At 46.8% G+C, this 21,765-nt stretch overlaps 1 long non-coding RNA gene across 3 annotated transcripts; it reads left to right on the forward strand.

Annotated features, from left to right (window-relative positions):
* Positions 1-8,256: 8,256 nt before the first annotated feature.
* LOC123332943 lies at positions 8,257-20,558 on the forward strand. Of its 3 annotated transcripts, none has more exons than XR_006550129.1 (3): positions 8,257-8,929; positions 9,886-10,127; positions 20,335-20,558. It is a non-coding gene; the product is annotated as an uncharacterized LOC123332943 (long non-coding RNA). The 3 variants fall into 3 exon arrangements; XR_006550127.1 differs by lacking the exon at positions 20,335-20,558 and adding an exon at positions 10,391-10,623 and having other exon boundaries at positions 8,264-8,929; XR_006550128.1 differs by lacking the exon at positions 20,335-20,558 and adding an exon at positions 10,391-10,623 and having other exon boundaries at positions 8,281-8,929; positions 9,886-9,967.
* The last annotated feature ends 1,207 nt before the right edge of the window (positions 20,559-21,765 follow it).

The following is a 21,765-nucleotide window of genomic DNA, read 5'->3' on the forward strand; positions in this document are numbered from 1 at the left end:
AAGATGAGGTGCTTCCACACTGCCCCACACTTCCCTCATCACAACCCTCCCCATGCTGGACTCAGGTGGAATCACTAAACTGCATTCCTTGAGAGCCTGTGCAAGCGTGCTAAGTCACTTCAGTCATGTCCGACTCTCTGCGACCCTATAGGCTGCAGCCCACAAGACTCCTCTGTCCATGGGATTCTCCAGACATGAATACTGGAGTGGGTTGCCATGCCCTCCTCCAGGGGATCTTTCCCACCCAGAGACTGAACCCTTGACTCTTAGGTCTCCTGCATTGGCAGGTGGGTTCTTTACCACTTGAGTCACCTGGGAAGTCCGCTGGAGAGCCTACCCAGGTCATATTTATCTCTGTGCTCAGAGTAGGGCCGGGAGCACCGAAGGGCTACAGTGAATGCTAGTTAAAGGAATAAAGATTCAAGTCAGGAAGCCTTTTACCACCACCTGGAAGTCATCCCAGGTGAGTCACAGAAATTTCCTCTTCTGGGATTTCCCTGACCATCCAGTTGTTAGGACTCCACACTTCTGCTGCAAGGGGCATGGGTTTGATCCCTGGTTGGGGAACCAAGATCTTGCATCTCCCCAGGCTTCTGACAAAACATCCTGAGATGTCTGGGCTTCTGCCCCAGCACTCCCTGGACCGGAGACAACCCCATCAACCCATGATATTAGTAGCACGACAGGGTGACTCCTTTGCTTAAGAAAGCAAAGAAAGGGGACTTCCCTGGTGGTCCAGTGGTCAAGAATCCGCCTTCCAATGCAGGAGACTCAGGTTTGATCCCTGGTTGGGGATCTAAGACCCCATATGCCTTGGAGCAACTAAGCCCGCATGCTGCAACTAAGACCCAACACAGCCAAATAAATATTTTTAAAAAATTAAAAAAGAAAAACCATGAAGAGGGAAATGACATAGTCATCACTGTCAACCTTGGCAAATAAACGCTGCTATTACACACTCCAAAACTCGAGCATCGACACGTAATTAGGCACAGTTTCAATCAGCAGCACGGTGCAGTTAGGTGGGAGCGCCAGGGTATGAGTGGCTCATTTGCACTCGGAAGAGATGAGGATGTTGATTTTCATGCAAACACTGTCTCTAAGATTCCCAATTAAACACTCACACTAATGCGTTTAAGGCCTTACCTGGGTGAAATACTTTTTCGGAGAAAAGGAGCAGGGAGGTGGTATGGCTATGTTTCTGAGTGGCAGCAGCAGGTTTATTAGGACTTGTTTTCTGATTATAAAAGTAATATCTTTTCATTGTAAACACCTTGGAAAGTATAGAGAACAATAAAGAAGAAAATAAAAATCTATAATAATCTTATCACACACTTGATCCTATCACCCATTTGATTCACTCTATCTACAGTCAGTAACTCACTCAGTAAATGCTTGCCTCTAGTCCCAGGGATTTAAATGTTGTCTTTATGCACATGATTCTCAAATTAATATCTCCAGCCTCCTCCTGTCCACCAAGATCCAGACTAGGTGTCAAGGGATAAAGCCCTGTGGGTATTTAATAGCATTAGAAACTCAGTGTGGCCACAGTAAACCTCTTGCTTTCTACCCTCTCCTCGAAGAACTGTTTCCCCCTTGGATCTTCCCCAATAAACACCACTGTTAGTCACCCAGTTACTAAACCCAAAATTAGAAGACATCATGACCTAACCTTCCCACACGTTATCCATCAGCAAGTCTTAACCTTACCTCCAAAAAAATCCCAGTTTCCTATACATCCTGCATCTTTACTGCCATACCCCAAGTGCAAGAAGCCAATATCTGTTGCCTGGAATTAAAAAAAAATTTTTTATTTATTTTTGGCTGTGCTGGGTCTCCATTGCTGCGTGGGTTTTTCTCTAGTTGTGGCGTTTGTGGGCTTCTCATTGCAGTGACCTCTCTTGTTATGGAGCACGGGCACTAGGACACATGAGCTCAGCACTTGCAGTTCCTGGGCTTTAGAGCACAGGCTCAATAGCTGTGGTGCAAGAGCTCAGTTGCTCCGTGGCATGTGGGACCTTCCCAGCCCAGGTATCGAACCTGTGTCTCCTGCATTGGCAGATGGATTCTTTACCACTGAGCCACCACGGAAGCCCTGTTGCCTGCAATTTCATAAGACCATTTCCTAACCCATTTCCTGGCTTTCTCTCTTCTTTGTACAGCAGTCAGAATGATAGCTGGCTATTTTCTTAAGCCAGATACCCAAAAGTAGAGTTGCAAAACACAAATAATTTAATGTCTTGATTATATGTATATGTATCCAAGTCGATTTCCAGAAATCATCTCCTAATAGCCCTTCCCAGCAGTATCTGAGCATCTAGTTCTGAGACAGCATCCCCAGTTGCACCACACACTTGGCCAAGAGCAACCCTGGATCTTTTCATCACTGGCTTACATTCCAGCTCTGCAATTGACTGAAGCAATGATTCCTTCTATGATCTTTTCATATCTATATACCAGCACGAATTTTCAGTCTTTGGCACAAATGAATCAAAAATATAATTAACAATATTTTCTTATAATTAAACTTAGTATCTATCTGGAACCCCCATGTTGTCTAATGGTAGTGGTTGAGTCACTGAAGTGTCTTGACTCTTGTGACCCCATGGACTGTAGCCTGCCAGGCTCCTCTGTCCTTGGAATTTTCCAGGCAAGCATAGTGAACTTGCCATTCCTTTCTCCAGGGGATCTTCCCAACCCAGGGATTGAACCTGAGTCTCCTATACTGCAGGCAGATTCTTTACCAACTGAGCCACCAGGGAAGCTCCGAACTCAAACCTACTTAATTCTAAATACACTAAATCACTTAGGGGTTTTCTATGCTACCTCATATCAGACCACCTGACCTGCTTCTTGAGAAACCTATGTGCAGGTCAGGAAGCAACAGTTAGAACTGGACATGGAACAACAGACTGGTTCCAAATAGGAAAAAGGAGTACATCAAGGCTGTATATTGTCACCCTGCTTATTTAACTTATATGCAGAATACATCACGAGAAACGCTGGGCTGGCGGAAGCACAAGCTGGAATCAAGATTGCCGGGAGAAATATCAATAACCTCAGATATGCAGATGACACCACCCTTATGACAGAAAGTGAAGAGGAACTAAAAAGCCTCTTGATGAAAATGAAAGAGGAGAGTGAAAAAGTTGGCTTAAAGCTCAATATTCAGAAAACGAAGATCATGGTATCTGGTCCCATCACTTCATGGGAAATAGATGGGGAAACAGTGGAAACAGTGACAGACTTTATTTTTTTGGGCTCCAAAATCACTGCAGATGGTGATTGCAGCCAAGAAATTAAAAGACGCTTACTCCTTGGAAGGAAAGTTATGACCAACCTAGATAGCATATTCAAAAGGAGAGACATTACTTTGCCAACAAAGGTCCATCTAGTCAAGGCTATGGTTTTTCCAGTGGTCATGTATGGATGTGAGAGTTAGACTGTGAAGAAAGCTGAGCGACGAAGAATTGATGCTTTTGAACTGGTATTGGAGAAGACTCTTGAGAGTCCCTTGGACTGCAAGGAGATCCAACCAGTCCATTTTGAAGGAGATCAATGCTGGATGTTCTTTGGAAGGAATGATGCTAAAGCTGAAACTCCAGTACTTTGTCCACCTCATGCAAAGAGTTGACTCATTGGAAAAGACTCTGATGCTGGGAGGGATTGGGGGCAGGAGGAGAAGGGGATGATAGAGGATGAGATGGCTGGATGGCATCACCGACTCGATGGACGTGAGTCCGAGTGAACTCCGGGAGTTGGTGATGGACAGGGAGGCCTGGCGTGCTGTGATTCATGGAGTCACAAGGAGTCGGACACAACTGAGTGACCGAACTGAACTGAACTGAATGCTACCTCTAGTTTAAACTCAGTCAATTTGGATTTTCCCTACCCCTTCCTTCAGCTCATGACCTGAGATTTATCTAAGTTGATAGACATAGCATTATAGGAGGGACTTTATAGAATCATGGCCCCAGACAGAAAAGGGGGAGTGGGATATGGTTTACAACTGTCATCTGTCCTGGCTGGAATCTACTAAGAAGAACTTTGTGTTTTATAGTCTTTTTCAGCTGAGATGTCCCCTACCCACCAGAAACACCAGATGTCAGTGGATCCAAGCAGCCCATGTCTGACCCTCAACAGAGGGTCAACCGTCACTGGGGCTCTTGGGGATGCAGGGAGCTTGCAGACAGTCCTCCATGGCCGTGGGGCCACACTCAGTCCTGTGTCCTGCTGCCATTCCACTTCCACTTCAGTCCCTGCACTGCCTCTCTGGGCTTGTGTTTGGGGAGTTCTGACCAGGCCCTTACTGCAGGCTTTCCAAAACTATCCAAGCATTTGATCAGCTCCCGGCCTGGGATTAAGCTCAGAGAGGAGAGGATTAGCATGGTAAACGTGCAGACACGCTGCAGCCTGGATCCCTTGTCATGGAAGGACTTGCAGCCCAGCTGCAGGGAGTGAGCGAGTCAGCAGATGGCCTCCAGCTGTCAGCTCCTCTGAGATGCAAACAGCCACCTCTCTCAAGGTCATGCCCTTCCCAGAGCATCTTGTGCTGAAGACTAAGGTGGAGATATAAAGGTTCAGCCATTTCACCGAACCAGAGTCCATGGGTGAGTGATACTGGCTCCATGGCTCTTGTCAGGCTCGCATCCCAGTTTACTTCCCCCTTGGCCCAGTGCTGCTTTCTTATCTTTAATTTCTCCGATGCTAATTCTGTGTCAGCATTTTGCACTTCTAACTTCACCTGAGTTTGCTTGCAGAGAACCGATCCGGGAACATTGCTGAGCTGAGCCATGTTTAGGGGTCCCTCTCAGAAATACTCCTACTCTGCTGCTTCTCCTAGGACCCCTTGGTCTCCATACATGTAGCCTGTGAAAGCTCTATAGACTCTACACAACTAGACCATGAACTTTTAAAAATATTTTAACATTTATTTTTTATATATCACATAATCTCCCTAAATCTATTATAAATATCATAGCATATGGCTCTTGGCACAAGAAAAGCCAAGTTTTTGAAACTCAGAAACCTTTTCTATCAACCTGTTTTCTTTGCCAGGACTTTGAAAAGGCTCTTTGAAACTCAAGATTGAGAACTGATGCCTTTGTTCTCTTTGTATGATTGTAGCCTCCCTTCCTTGAGGCAGTGAGCTTAGACTGCCCTAGCTGCTGTCTGGAATGATAGAAAGTTCCCATGGTATATTAGAAATGTTGAGGTGGGTGTGTGTGGAATATGGAAAATACTTGAGCTAACTCAAAATCTTATGCTAGCTTATTTGCTAAATACCCATAGCCTTTTAAATGCCACTGAAAACAGTTGAAGCTGCAGTGTGTGCTGGTTCTGAAATCCTGACATGGGAGGTGAAGCTATTGAGCTGAGAGTTCCCTAAAATCATAATTGCACTACTTAAAAGCTAAATGATGTTCTATTGAGGACTTGGAAATAACTTTTCTCCTCAAAAAAAGATGTGAAGTCATCTGAAAAAGAGTAGCATATAAAAGAGTAGGACTCTCTTACAGCTCAGTAGATACATCCTTCAGAAGATGGACTTAGAAATGTTCAAGCTATATCAAAATAAAGAATTCCAATAATTTTTTTTTTAAAAGAGACTCCCTGGTGATCCAGTGGCTAAGACTCTGCTTTCCCAATGCAGGAAGAACTAGATCCTGCATGCTGCAACTAAGACCCAGCACAGCCAAATAAATAAATAAAAACAAACATTAAAAAAAGAAGAGAGTCCCAGAAGCTGATGCACACAGTCCTACTGGAAAGTCCTTACCTTTGTGCAGGTTGAGGAATGTAAAATGTTTATTCTGTTACGGTGGTGACTCACAATGAGTCACAATCTGTTCAGTCCCTCCCTTAGAATCCAGACTGGTCCTCTGACACATATTAACCAACAGACTGCAGAGGAAGTGATGCTGTGTGGTTTGGGGGCATAAGGCTTAAGAAGACCTATCTGCTTCCACCTTTATGCTCTTGGGAACTCCAAGCCCCCATGTTAGAAGACTGCCAACACTGCTGAAGAGTCTATCGAAAAGCCATGGAGAGAGAGGGCCTGAGATTATGTGGAAAGGGAGGAGGCCCAGTCATCCCAGCATTCCCGTTGAGCTGATCCCTTACTGACCTGTCGACTGAAAAGGGCCACATGAGTGACCTCCAGTCAGGCCAGTAGAAGAACTGTCCTGCTGAGCCCAGTTCATTTTGAAGATGTATAAGAAACAACATATAACAACTTCTGTTTTAAGTTGCTAAGTTCTGTGGTTGTTATTGCCTATTCAATTCACCTTACTCCCTCTGTGCTAATTCCTGGATCACCCAACAACTTTCCAACCTATCCCTGACCCTGAGCTCCTGCCCAGCCATGCTGCTCTGACTTCAGGGAAAGAAGGCACTAGTGCAAGACTGGTGAGAACCTTATTCCTGGCTTGCAGAGGGCTGACTTCCCACTATGTCCTCACAAGGCCTTTCCTCAGTGTGTGCGTGCAGAGACAGCGCATGCTTTCTGATGTCGCTTCTCATAAGGACACTAATCCTATCGGATCAGGGCCCTGCCTTTACGATCTCGTCAATCATCTGCTTATAGGCCCTGTCTCCAGATACACTGACACTGGGAGCTCTGGCTTCTCCACATACAACTTTTGGGGAGACAGAAACATTCGGTCCATAACAATGGGTAAAGATACAGATCAGTTAGAAAGCAACAGGGAAGGGAGTGGAGGAAGTGCCTGCCTAGTGGCTGTTTATTGTCTGTGACCTAGGATATAAGATCATCTGTTGATAATGAGTGGGACATGGAGATAGTGGAGACCAGAGGAAAAGCACAAAGCTTTAGAAAAGAGTAAAAGAAGAAGGAGACAGGACAGTGGAAACCTTGGCATTGAGGATTGAAAGCCCTATTACAGGTGAAGGCATGGATGTGAAATGAAGCTAACCCAGAGCATGGGGAAGCACTTTAATTTGGGAGCCATCAGGGGTTCAGGAACAGGAACACAGGGGAAAAAAGCAGTGAATTTATCCCAGGCAGGAGAAAAGGAAGGAGGGGAGAGGAGAGAAGGGGTGTGGGTAGGTATGTGGTTGTGGGTGTGTGAGTGTCTGGAGTTGGGGATGGAATGAGGGGGGTGAATGTTCATGGGCTCCAGGCTAGGTTAGGAAAGGAGCAAAAATGAGATGGAATCAGAAAATTTGGGATAAAAGTAAAGAGAGGGCTTAGGAGTATCTGAAAAATAGCCTCTCATTTCCCTAGGACTCAGGAAGGTTAATGATTCTATTTGTGTCTAAACCTGCAAAGCTGGGTTTGGTAGCAGTTCGGTTACCTTTCAGGCTTGGTGTCTTTCTTTCCTAGAATGGACTGCCTAGCTCACACATTCATCTGCTGGATCATTTTTGTTACAAAGCCATAGAGATAATGGGAAATTTGTATGAAATTGTATTTATAAAGACAGGCTCCTCAAGAAAGAATAATTGAGAATTTCACCAACTGAAAAAGACACATTTCCTTAGAAGACAGAGATGATTACTTGAGGTATCTGTGATATGACTCTCATACGTCAGTGGTGGGAGAAATCTCCCAAATGGTCCCTAGTCGTGTCCATAGCCCTGGCATAGTGTTGGGGCCACCAGCTCAGCCCCTCCTAGCTATGTGACCTAGGGCATTTAAATCAACTTTCCTGAGCCTATTTCCTAACCTTGAAAATGACTTCCCTTCCAGGGCTGTCATGTGGGCAGAATGAGACAACGGATATGAAATCCTGCAAGGGTTAGTCACTAATTACTTGGTGGAAGTAAGTGTCCTACCAGTCCAGATTACTTGAAGGCTGATGTTTTTAAAGAGCAGACTTCCCTGGAGGATGATCTGGGAGAGGCTTACTCACTGCTTTAAAGGAAGTTCCTTCAGGTCCCATTCAGGTCTACTGAGGAAAACTGAAGTACGGTAGAGTCCACGAAGCTTGCTGCCCATGTCAGAAGCAGCTCCTGGGCCGGCGGCCGTGGTTCTCAAGCTTACCATGCTTCACAGGCACCTGGAAGGCTGGTTAAGCAAGATGGCCACGTCCCTCCTCCAGAATTTCTCAATCAGTACCCAGGGTGGAGCTTGAGAATTTCCACATATAGCAAGTTGCCAGGTGCTGCTGCTTTGGTTCAGGAGCCCGCACTTTGAGAATCATCACTGATGAAAAATAACCACAGCCCTGATGCCAGGTGTGGCTCCCCACATGGCCTCTCTTGTGGAGACACCAGCTCTGCTCCCTGCTAGCAGAGGAAGACTGTAAGGACCCTTTGCCCTTCTTTCCCAATCAGTGGTCAGAAGTGAAAGTCACTGGCTCTTAGTGATTCAACTTGAGAGCTGGCTTGGCCAGTGGTCCAGGGAAGAGGGTTTAACCACACACCTAAATGAATGGGTTTGATCAATAATTAAATGAGCTGTTTCTGGCATGATTGTGATGGTGAAGCCGTGGTCACGCCGCCCGGTGAAGGAGGCAGTTAGGAGCGGTTTTGCTTGTTCATGCTGGGTTCAAAAGGGCTTCAGGGAGTCCGAAACTGAGCCAGACAGAATAAAAATAATTTTTAAAGAAGGAAACCAGCCCTACTGAGAGGTAATGGTGAGAGACTATAAAGTGTTGCTAAGGGTTGGTTTCTAAACCTCCTTCTCATAGTTGGGAGTTGCCAAACTTATAAACTTGAGTCCACCTCCCACAAAAGAGACTGAAACTGCCAGGCACTTGCCTCCTGGCCCTTCCTGGCATTTACGGGACCTGATGGAGACTCTATCCTTGTGTGCACGAACTTCAGACTCTACTAGAAGTTAAAGACCCAAGAAACAGGCATCACCAAGAATCCACCTGCCAGTAGGCGGGACAACAACACTGAGTTTCTAGAAGCATCTGGGGCAGCAGTCCAAGAAACCTCACAAGCACACAGGTGGTTTCAGGTATGTGAACCGTGGTACCCAATGCCTAGGGAAGGCTGCGCTGGTGCCTCCGCCAGGCCAGCGCTGTGCCTGCTGGCTGCAGCCCAGTGTCAGAGGGATGGCGGCAGGCTGGGGACTTCTTGCCTGTTTTTATAACTTTTGCTCCCAGTTAAGAACCCTGTGCAACTCAGAGTATGCTTCAAATAGACTCTTAAATCAAAAAAACTAACTGAGTTCTGCTTTTTCATTTTTTAGTCACTTTGAACAAATCTCTTAGCCTCTCCAAGCCATAAGTGCTTAAACTGAAAATGTTGTTTAGTGGATAAATCATTTCTTTTGGGACCCTGTGGACTGTAGCCCGCCAGGCTCCTTTGTTCATGGAATTTCCCTGGCAAGAATACGGGAGTAAGTTGCCATTTCCTTCTCCAGAACATCTTCCTGACACAGGGATCGAACCTGAGTCTCCTGCATTGGCAGATAGATTCTTTACCACCAAGCCACCAGGGAAGCCCAAGCTGAAAACAGAGAAGAGTAATTTCTACATAAAGGAAGAAGGGGAGTAAAATGAAATAAAATGCTTTGAAAAACATATCATACTATAAAAATGTGAATTACTACATTTATATAAATACGGGCTAACACCCACGCCCTCTCGATGACAAAGGCTATATTTTGGCCCTTCCTCCAAATTAGTGAGCCTTTTTCTTCTCTGTGCTCATCAGTAACTCAAAGCATATCTGCTTAAAGCATTTTCACAATGAATTTTAATTAGCTGTTTACTAATCTATCCCATTGGACTATGAGTTCCTCAGGGGTAGAATAATTAGACCTTTTATTTTCCTCTGATGTCTACTGGTACATAGTAGGTTCATAGTCATTGTCAGTTGCCTGAAAAAAAATTAAAATTTGCTGGGGCCTCCGTGAGTATAATAGGAAGCTTACAGCTCAGATGTAACTCTCACTTTCTTCCTTTGAAGCACTTTTTGAATCTGAGGCAAAACACCCCAATGGACAAAGGGAGCAACTGGATGGAATATGCTCCTGGCGAAGCTCCTACAGGTACAAGTGATGGACACAGAGGAGGAAATGCGTCTTAATTGGTAGCATGAAAAACATTTCCCAGGTGCTCCACTGGGTTGTAAGTGCCATCTGTCCTGCCACAGAGGATTAGAGGGAAGAACACCTTGCTCTGGGTTCTGGGAATGGTGTAGGCATCGAGGTGAGTGTTGATATTAACTTGTCTGTGCTCTGCCTGGATAATTGCAGGCGAGGGAATCTGTCTAGGGTTTCTTATCTTGAAATCAAATGGATGAGGCGGCAGCAAGTTTCCCGTTCCCAGGTGTTCAGCTGCATTTGCTACAGGGCATTCTGGGAAAAATGAGAATTCAACAATTTCTGGCCTATTCTGAAAGGTTCTGGGTCAATATGTGTGCTCAGTCGCTCAGTTGTGTCCAAATTTTTGTGACCCCCATGGCCCACCAGGCTCCTCGGTCCATGGGATTTCCCAGGCAAGAATACTGGAGGGGGTCGCCACTTCCTTCTCCAGGGGATCTTCCTGACCCAGGGATGGAACACGAGTCTCTTTCCTCTCCTGCACTGGCAGCGGATTTCCCACCCCTGCGCCACCTGGGAAGCCCTCTGGGTCAATATACTCCGTGTTATTTGATGCCTGATTTTTCAAGGGAATGAGAAATAAAGTTTACTTCTTCATTCTGGCCCTGTCTTCTCTTAGACATCCTCTTTTACTTGTTTATTAACTCCATAATTACTGAGTTCCCACGAAGGGGCCAAGCTCTATGTTGGGTCCTGGGGACACGAAGGAAGAGATGACATTTTTTTCTGAACTCAGGAAGTTCACTTTCTTGGATGGGAGGTGGGGAGGGCATCAGACATGTAAACAAAATACAACACAATGTAATAAGCGGATATAATAGATATACAAAGAATCCTGGGGAGAGAAAGAGAGGGATATATATATGCATTCATACATGATATCTGATGGCATTATTAGCTAAGATTCCTGGAACTTTCAGCTCCTTTGGCCAATAAATCTTTTTGTGTAAGCTAGTTTGCTCCCAGTTTTAGGCATTTCCAATAATACAGGAATCACAAGAGGGCTGGGTGCCCCAGAGAGTATGTTGCATGCAATGCCGTGAGAGAACAAGGCCTGTCTTTGGAATGTTGAGATAATTGATACAATTGCACTTTCATCATATGGTCCAGATGATTCTAAACATGCACAAGAACCCCTGCTTTAAAGAGTACCCATCTATTGGTATCTGACAAATCCCAATTTTGATCCTTCATTGAAGCAGATTTTTTCAAAAACTTTATACAGCTACTCATCACACTCACCCTATGGAAATAAGCTTAAGAAATTTTAATCCTATATCCTTGGCTTTCAATACCAATATGCTTTTTGAAAGGAGGACTAAACAATTTATCTAAGTATTCTTTCTAAAATAAGGGAATCCCTTTCTTTAAACAAATGATGGCACCTGGTTGGGATAATGTTTCTCCTTGGCACTCACAGATGAAGAATTGATGGGTAAGGAATACATATACATCAATATTACTGCTTGGAGTATTTTGGGGAGGGCAGCATTATATACATTGATGAATATTAAGATGTTAATGCCCCTTTGCCTAATTCATGTGTAAACCTGATGTCTTGTACTGCATAAAGTAATATTTGAGACTTCCCTGGTGGTCCAGTGGTTAAGACTCTGCACTCCAATGCAGGGGGTATGGATTTGATCCCTGGTTGGGGAACTAAGATCCCACATGCCAAATAATGCAGCCTAAAAATAAAATAGTTGTTTTTTTTTTTTTTAAGTAAAACTCAATGAGGAACAGCAGTCCTATGTTCAGTAAAACAGTAATAAAAGAATGATATTCACTTACTAGGTAACTTCTCTGTGTCCAGCTCTGTGTGGTTATATACTTGACCCAATTCTGTTGTTAAAACAACCCTGTAGTAATTATAGTCTTCCCATTTTAGAGATGAAAAGACTGAGGCCCCAGGGTATTTAAATAATTTGCCTGCAGCTAGTGGAAGTCAGGATGGGAATCCAGGCGTTACCTTTCCACTACACTCACCTCTCTGTCTCTCCAATTCCCTTATTAGTAGTTCCAAATCCACCCTCAGTGTTTGCTTCTGGGCAAGTGAGTTTCTGGCTCTTTCAGTGTCCAGTGGAAGGTGATCTTTCAGCAAAGAAGTCTGAAAGAAGAGAGGGAATAGCCATTTGGAAGGTTGCCCCAGTGAGCCACGTGGGACAAGGCTGAAGATACTGGAAGCATTTACTCCTGAGGGGAGAAAGGGCATGATGACTCTTCCCCAAACATCCCAAGTCCCTCACTTGAGTACTTTAGAACAGTGGTCCCCAGCCTCTTTGGCACCAGGAACCGGTTTTGTGGAAGAAAAGTTTTCCACAGACCAGGGGGTGAGAGGTGGCTTCAGGATGATTCAGTTGCATTGCATTTATTGAGCACTGTGTTTCTATTACTATTACATCGGTTCCACCTCAGATCGCCAGGAGTTAGATCCTGGAGGCTGGGACCCCTGCTTTAGGAGGTTAACTTAGGACAGCGGTGGAGAGTTCAGTAAGAATCTTCTAAGACCAGTGATCAAGAGAATGGGCTGAACAGCAAAGAGGTAGGTGATCTAAGGAGTTCAGATCCAGGTGGCAGTTCGTGGGCAAGAGGGAGTGCTCTGGTCTCAGACAGACTGGGGTTGGTCCAACTTTGCCACATCTGAGCTCTGAAGCCTAGGACGGATGATATACACTTTCTGTCTCCTTCCTCATTATATATTAATATCTTAATAATACCTATTCTGCAGGCTTGTGAGAATCAGAGGTTAATACATATTCAGAGCTGCCACAGAACAAAGGAAATAATACTACGATAATGGTTGCCATAGATTGGACATCTCTCTTAGCTGTTTTAGATACAAGAATCCAACAGCAAGCGTGGAGCCCTGAAATATATTACCTGTAGAGATCCCTCCAGGGTAAAGAGAGCTTTTGTAATCATCACTTCCCAAAATGTGGAGAGAGCGCAGCACTGATGGGAGGACAGGGGAAGTATTCCACAGGAAGTTTTTTTCTCGCTGCGTGCTGCGTTGTGGGAGGGGTCGGAGAGGTTCCCCTATTATGTATATTTCATCTCCAATAAGAGATCAGTTTGCTCTGACGTAACCGCAGGGAGCCCGTTATTTACCCTCGATCCCTGTAAAATTCTCACTACTGAGTTTACAGTTGATTGATTGTTCATTCCACATACTATAATTGCTTCATTAGAAGCTTCAGATGGTTCATTGTGTTGGCAACTTCCTGTAAAACTGTCTGCACAATCAGGGCCAGACACATGCCACTTGAGTCATCAGGAACTGAAGCATTTGTTTGTTTGTTTGTGTGTATGTGTGTGTGTTTGCAAAAGGCAGCATATTACAGGGGGTTTAATCCTGAGGCCGGGTACTATCCTGCCAGCTGGGGGGGTGGGGGGTGCAGCACAGGGGCAAACCGATCTCCGTGATCTCAATCACTGCAGGGCCAAAATTACCATCCTTCTATTTATTTTGACAGTACCACATGGCATCTGGGACCTTACTTCTCTGGCCAGGGATGGAACCCATGTCCCCTGCATTGGAAGTGTGGAGTCTTATCCACTAGACCACCAGGGAAGTACCAGCATCCATTTGTTAACGATTCCCTGATTTATAGCTCCAGCCCCATGTGTCTCAGGAACTTCGGAACGAGATAGCCAAACACCTCAACATAGCTGCCACCCTTGCTTGGATTGCTCCATGGGCATCTCCAACCAACGTCCCTGATACTAAATTTCCAATCCCCACTGCATCCACACCCCCAACCCTGTCCTCTCCTATCCCCATCTCAGTAGACACCACCATCCATGCAGCCACAGGGTCTCTGGTCATTGTCCACGTGGCCTCCAATTCCCTCATGCTTACACCCAATCACCAAGCTCGATCAATTCCTCCTTCTGTTCCTTTTTTTTTTGTCAGTGGGGTGCTCCTTCATTTCCATGGTCACTACTTGGTCTAAACTTCCATTATTTCTTCCATGGATACAGCAACAGCCTCTTCTATTTGAGCTCCCTCCAGCACACAGGAGCAGAGCCATCTATTAAAAACTCAAGCCTGATACGATCACCGCCATATTGAAAACCCTTCAAAAACCTTCCAGGAGGCTTCCCTGGTGGCTCAGTGGCAAAGAAACTGACTGCCAATGCAGGAGACACAGGTACGATCGCTGGTCCCAGAAGATCCCACATGCCCAGGAGCATCTAAGCCCGTGTGCCATAACTGTTTGGACCTGTGCTCTAGAGCCTGGGAGCCACAACTGCTGAAGCCCTCAGGCCCTAGAGCCTGTGCTCCGCAACAAGAGACGCCACCGCAGTGAGAAGCCCTCACCCTGCAAGTAGAGAGTAGCCTCTGCTCGCCACAGCTAGAGAAAAAGCCCAAACAGCAACAAAGAACCCCGATCAGTCCAAAATAAATAAATAAAACTTTCCAGTGTCCTCAGGGAAAAATTCTTAACTGACCGTGTTACACCTGGTTATACCTTTTTCTTAGCACCTTGTATTCCTTGCTCTTCTTCTCCTTTTTCAAACAAAATTCCTTACTCTTCAGAACCCTCCTTACTCCCTGATGTCAGGAGCTATTGTCTTTCTTGTTCACCACTGATTAACCCCCTGATTATCAGTCTGCCAACAACAGAGAGACAGACATGACTAGCGACTGAACAACAACCACAACCCCAGAGAAGGAGCTGAGGAACTATCCACTGACCTGAGACGCAAAAGAACAAGAAGGCGTTTCTGCTAGCTGGCTTTTCGCCCCTTTCCCCTTTCACCCCTTGAGGGGTGGAGAGAGGAACACTTCAAAAACCAAATGGCAAAACTTGACAAATCCAATCACCCTGAGGACGGGATGTAAGGCCCCTCACAATTGTGCTTCTGCAGCCTCAGGTCCCCCAATCCTACACTCTTCTCCCACATCCACCACTGTGCTCAGTGCCAGGAATTTTCCTTGTTCTCCACACACCCCATCTCGTTCAAGACTACCACTGCTTTTCATATTATATTCCTCTGCCAAGAAAGTCTCTTCCCTCCTTCCTTTCCTGGGGAAATCTGATTCCCCCTTGAGAAGTCATATGGTCAACAGCCATATCTCCAGCTCCCCAGGTAAAGATAGCTGCTCCTCTCTTGTCCTAGTCTGCTTGGGCTGCCATAAAATAATGCAAGAGACTGGGAGGCCTGAGCAGTGCATGGTTAATTCATACAGTTTGGGAGGCTGGGAAGTCAAAGATCAAGGTGCCTGCATGGTCAGGCTCTGGTGAGAACCCTCTCCCTGGCTTCTTGCCTTTTTGCTGTATCCAAATACAGTGAGGAGAGAGCAAGCTCTCTGGGGTCTCTTCTTATAAGGGAGCTAATCCCATCATGAGGGCCCCACCCCTACCCTACCTGCACATTTTACTATGTAATTATTATAATGGCTATGAATATCTAGCACTTGCTATAGACTTCATATTCTTTATTTCATTTAATTCTCACCCTATACCAAGAGGGTGGTATTTTTGTCCCCATTTTAGGAATGAAAAAAAAAAACAAACAGTTTCCAAGTGCCCAAAACTATACAACCACCAAGGTGACCTCAAGCCTGGAACTGGGGCTGCTGACCCCACAGCTAGGATATAACCACTCTCCCATACTGCCTAGACCACCACTTGCTGAATGTTTCTGTATAGGGACAGATAGACAATATTTTGAACTTCCTGGGCCATACATTCTCTGCCATAACGTTTTAGCCCTGCCCCTGTATGCAAAAGCAAGCAGCCACAGACAGTATGTACATGAATAGATACAACCTGACTTATGGACTCCAGAATCTGAATTTCATATAGTTTTCAACGTGTCACAAAATGTTCTCCTCTTGATTTTTCTTTCCAACCACTTAAAAATGTAAAAACCATTCCCAGCTCACAGGCTGCACAAAAACACCTCGTTTGCGGATCCCTGGCCTAAACAACTGCAACTTCAATAGTAAATATCTGTTTGAGATATTTCACGTCTCCAACACCTCCTGTCCCATAATCGTCATTCCATGTCTCCAACAGCCTTCTTAACATTTCCCACCACAGGGTCTTCTAACCCGTTACTCCCTCGGCCTGGAACGTGTGTCCTCCATAGAGCAACAGGGCTTCTTCCTCAGGCCCCTTCTCACACGAGGCCTTGTCAGCGAGGTCGTCTCTGGCCGTCACAGCTGCAAAGCTGACAGAGCCCTCATCACGCCTTTCCTCATTCCTCCTGCTGTATCTCTCTTCTTAGCACTCATGACCCTCTACCAACCACTCACCTTCCCCACTTATCCTGTTTATTATCTTACCTCCATTAGAATGTGAGCTACAAGCAGGCAGGCCCTTCTCTTCTGTTCACAAATGGAAAACCAGAACCTAGAAGGATATGTGGCCTAGTGTTCTTGCCTGGAGAATCCCAGGGACAGGGGAGCCTGGTGGGCTGCCGTCTATGGGGTCGCACAGAGTTGGACACGACTGAAGCGACTGAGCAGCAGTAGCAGCAAGAGCTAAATAAATATTTTATCAATCTATTCATGCACCTATTACACCTATCTATTCATGTTCATTCGTTCAGTCATCCATGAACATCTAGCACAGAGGAGAGTCTCAAAAATAAAAGCCTAGGGACTTCCTTGGTGGCCCAGTGGTTAAGACACTGTGCCTCCAATGCAGGGGCCACAGTTTGATCCCCGTTCGGGGAATTAAGGTCCCATACGACCCGTGGCAGAGCCAAAAAAAGAGCTTGGACATATAGAGAAGGTATGTATCCAGTTTCTCCTGAGATCTTCCATTTTAGGGTTTGTGGAAAAATCTCGTTTCCCATGGAGTTTGCACGGGATGAACACAGGCCCTTGCTTTTCCCTCTGGCCTCCCTGTGAGGCACTGATCTGTGCTGAGATTTCTTTGAGGCGTGAACTCCTGACCCTGTTCCTTCTGGAATGCCGAGCTGGAGGCTCTTGGGGAGGAGGCAGGACGTGACTGGGGCCTGGGCATCAGCCCCAGACGGGAGCAGCAGATGGAGCCCGGGACAGCTCAGTAAGGGAGGCACAGAATCCTGGCAGAGGAGGGGCAAGGTGAGTGCCAGGGCTCCTGGGCGGGCTGGCAGAGGAGGACGGGCTTCTTGTCAAGTTAATTGAGGTAATTTTTGCTGCCACCTCTTGGATAGTGACAAAATTCTCCTTCTTCCAGTGACTGATCGCATCTCTGACTCCTGCCTCGTTCTATTGTACGGAGATCGTGGTCTAAATTTAGCTCCATTTATTTAGCTATTCCTTAAAACTTTGTCACTTAAAACATAATTATAGGATTTCTCTGACAGACTCTGTAATACATGGAGTGCACCAAATTACAGGTATAATTTGGAGATCCAACTGGGATCGCCAAATAAAACTGATAGCTGTGGCCTAATTCCAGGGTCATCCATGTGGCCACTGGAGAGACTGTGTTCCTTAGACTCCTCTGTTCAAACTGCGCATTAAGCTGAGAGGGTGAAGAAATGAAAAGAAGTGGTCTCTAGCCCCAGGTATGGATCCTGGGGAAAATTCAGTCTTCCTTCTGCTTGGCAGAGCTAAGAAGACCACCCAGGCTTCCAGAAAGTCAGACATGCTCCCCACAAGTGCAGAGGAAGCCAGGCTGAGGCCCTGCTCTGTCTATCCACCCAGAGAAGAGCCTGACATAGGTGACCTCTGGGAGAGGGCTTTTATTCTTCTCTTAAAAAAAATAAAAAATAAGAAAATTCTTTTGGATTTTCTGTGATTGTAAACTGCAGAATCCAAAGTCAGTCTCGCAAGGGAAAAATGATGCCCAGGAGGAAAAGAACGGGTCCCTTTGGGGAGTGAAGACCCCACTCAGTGGAGTCCTGGTGGACATAAAAGCCAGGGGAGATGAGTAATTCTGTTTTCGATTCATTCCACAAATGGTACTTCGTTCCCTGGGGACCTGCGGCAAAACACTGGAACAAGGGTGATCTATTCAGCCTAAAACCTTACAGAGGAGCCCGGGAAGGGCAAAGAGGGCCCAGGGAGTAGCGTTTGAGTAGTGGCTGAGCCTAGAGGATGGCGCTGTCCTGCTGGTGAGCGGTGGTGTCTGCGGATTTTAATCACACTCTCCACAGGCGGTTCATTTGGCTTCCCAGGGTGCAGTAAAGGGCTCTCTGATCATTTCCCTAGGGTGCTGGATGGAGGCTAGGGTCCAGGGCTGTAACTAGCCCTTCCAAGGTTCACCCTGGCACACCTGTGGTCTCAGAGCGCCTTCAGCCCTAAGACCCAGCTGGTCCTCTTGGAAGGGATTGCCTTGGCTCTTCACTCTAAGCTCTGTATTTGTCAGAGTCACTGACTCAAGCCCAGAGCAAGGTAAGTGACTTGTCTCAGACCACAGAGCAAAGCTGAGGCCACGTTGTGAAAAGGAACTGGGTCCCTGTGTCTCAGTCCAGGGCTACCATGTGTCAAGCGACTCCTGGGCCAGTGGGAAGAGCGCTGGCTTTAGAGCCAGACGTTCTTCGACCGGAATCCAGACCCTGCCACAGAGGCACGGGTAGGTCTCTCAATGCCGCTCTTTGTCCATCTGTGAAGTGGGGATGCTCATCTCTGCCGGGCCTCCTGCCCTGGCAGTTAGCAGAATCAAATGCTCCAACCCCAGGGAAAGTGTGCTGTAAACGGCAAAGCGCCAGGTGAATACTGCTCACTCTCACAGTTTCTCATCCGTGATTCTCATCCCACAGGGGCCCATCCTGCCGGCTTCAGTACCCAACAGGACAGCGTGTATGGACAGGAATGGTGACCGGGGAGGGTGGAGGCCCACATGCCTCTTTAAAAAAAAAAATTTTTTTTTAATTTATTAAAAAAAATGTTTGACGTGTACACACTGCTTATTTAGTTACCTATGGCTGTGCTGGATCTTTGTTGTTGCACACGGGCTTTCTCTACTTGCAGTGTACAGGGCTCCTCATTGCAGTGGCTTCTTTTGTTGCGGAGCACGGGCTCCAGGCACAGGGGTTTAATAGTTGGGGCACACAGGCTTAGTTGCTCCGAGGCATGTGGAAGTTTCCCAGACCAGGGATCAAACCCACGGCCCCTGTGCTGGCAGCTGGATTCTTATCCACTCTGTCACCAGTACGTGCGAAGTTGCTTCAGTCATGTCTGACTCTTTGCGACCCCGCCGACTGTAGCCTGCCAGGCTCTTCTGTCCGCGGGATTCTCCAGGCAAGAATACTGGAGTGGGTTGCCATGCCTTCCTCCAGGGGACCTTCCTGGCCCAGGGATCGAACCCATGTCTCTTATGTCTCCTGCACTGGCAGGCAGGTTCTTTACCATTAGCGCCAGGGAAGTAAGTTCCCAAATGCCTCTCGATCATGTCCACCTGACACTCCCACCTCAAATATGGCAGCAGGTCCATAACAGGACACAGCATCTTCATCTCTGGGAAGGATCATTCATGGGTCACTGAATGCATAAACCTGGTGGTGTGTAGGGTGGGGCTACATTCCCCAACTCCTCCTGGGTCCTGTTCTTTCCAAGCTGTAGAGATTCTAGCTTCTAAATCTCCAAGAAGCACCCAGCTCTCCCTCTGCTTGGCCACATCCCAGTTCTTCCTCCCTTCAGGGCTCTGTTACGTTGCTGCGGTATCTTCCTGACCAGGTTCTCATCCACCCAACTCACCCTCCGCCCAGAGCCATTCAATCAGGCCGTGCCACTTCCCTACTAAAAACCCATTAAGTATTTCCCTCTGATCTTCAGCACCAAATCCCAGCCTTTTATCTCCCTCCCAGAGCACTTCTAGAGGGGCCAGACTTCACTTTCCAGCCCCCTCTCCTGCAGCTGCCCACCCAGCAGCCCTATCATGCTCCAGGCACTTAAGTCTGCACTCAGTTCTGGGAAACCTTCTGGATGTTTTCATGTCTTTGCACTGCTCTTCCCTCTGGCAGGGAGACTATCCCCTCAACATTTATCCTTTAAGTCTCCCTTGAGAGGTACTTCCCCCAGAAGCCCTGTCCACCCAACTGGCTTCAGGTAGGTCCCCCCTTCCCCTGCCATGGCAGCTCGTGTCCACCTCTTTCCCAGTACTGCCCACCAATCCTGGACCATCACTGCCTGGTTTACTCTCCTACCAGAATACAAGCAGCATCTCGTCTCCTTCAACTTCTGCTCTCCAGGGCCCAGAACAGTGCCCGTGGTCCTTAATCAGTGACTGATATGGTAAAAGTAAAAGCACACACCAAACATTTACTGAGGACTTAGACAGCCAGGCACCATGCTAGGTATGCATATTATACCATTTAACCCATACAACAACCCTAGGTGGTAACTAATTCATATTCCCATTTTACAGGTAAGGAAACTGAGGCATGGGAATGTGAAGGGTCAAATGTTTCATCAGTGGAGAATAGAGCCCACAGCTAATTCATGAATGAAGCAATGAATGAGGAAATTGTGAATCCAGGAGACAGTGACTCAAGCTTCTGCCCAGAATTATAATCGGAGTACATTCCAGTGGCAACAAGGACCATGTGATTCTGAGTAAAAGTTGCAGGAAATGAACTCTGAATTCACCACGGGAACTGGAAGACCACCAGGGCTCATTACAAGTAAAGAATCTGCCTGTAATATAGGAGATCCATGTTTAATCCCTGGGTCAGAAAGATCCCCTGGAGGAGGAAATGGCAACCCACTCCAGTATTTCTGCCTGGAGAATTCCATGGACAGAGAAGCCTGGTGGGCTACGATCCATGGGGTTGCAGAGTCAAACACAACTAACACTTTGATTTCACAACTCTTTGAAACTAACCAGCCATCCCACAATTCTGGAGGCCTGAAGTCACCATATTCCTAACGAAAATGAGGGGAGAGAGGTTTTCCTCATTTGTTTTCCTTTCCACCTTCCCGGTTCCATCCTCTTCAGCCCCCCCTCACCCCCCACCCCTAGTCCACTGAGCGATTCCCAGCAGCACGAGCCTCCCTGGCAGCCGGAAGAACCACAAACCCCACCCCTCCCTTCAATTACAGCCCCCTCCCCCACCGCGCCAATCCCAGGCTATGCCAAGCACACATGAGGGCAGAAAATGCTTTGAAATCTGTATGCAGCAGAGGTTGGGAAGGTTGGAGAGAGCAATTTTTGTTTCACATCATTCCTTTGTATAATGTTGTATCCTTCTGACAAGTCCGCATAATACGGCTGAACTTCACCAATTGCTGCCTTAAGAGAAAACAGTGAAGACCTATCTTTAATGTCAAATGAACAATGGGCAACCTTCCAGAGGAGGAAAATGACTTGCTTTGAAAGAGTTGGAGAAGAAAAGTGCGAAATGTTCCCAGCTTAACGGGAGGGGGGAAGAAAGTCAGCAGCTGTGTGTTGGCACATCGGCTCCCCGGCTGCAAGCCCAGGGCGGCCTCCGCCAGCCTCCCCTGGCAGGCGGGCCCACAGGCTGAGCAGGGGGCCTCTGAGCTGGGGTGGGGACAGACAGCGGTTGTTTGTTCCTGGGGAACACTGAGCCAGCTGCCTTCAGCCCAGGTGTGTGTGTGGGGACTTATACATTTGGATGTAGAGCTCTCCCTTCAAAGACAAGGGACCCCTGAAAGTGTGTGTGGAACCCCCTGGAACCTCAGCCACTGGTTCTCCATCTTCTGCTGGAGCTTTCTGTTTGCACCTCATAGCTTCCCAGGTGGTGCTAGTGGTAAAGAACCCACCTGCCAATGCAGGAGACCTAAGAGACGCAGGTTCTATCCCTGGATGGGGAAGATCCCCTGGAGGAGGAAATGGCAA

This window comes from Bubalus bubalis, chromosome 3 (genome assembly GCF_019923935.1).
Source record: "Bubalus bubalis isolate 160015118507 breed Murrah chromosome 3, NDDB_SH_1, whole genome shotgun sequence".
In the NCBI taxonomy this organism is placed as follows: domain Eukaryota; kingdom Metazoa; phylum Chordata; class Mammalia; order Artiodactyla; family Bovidae; genus Bubalus; species Bubalus bubalis.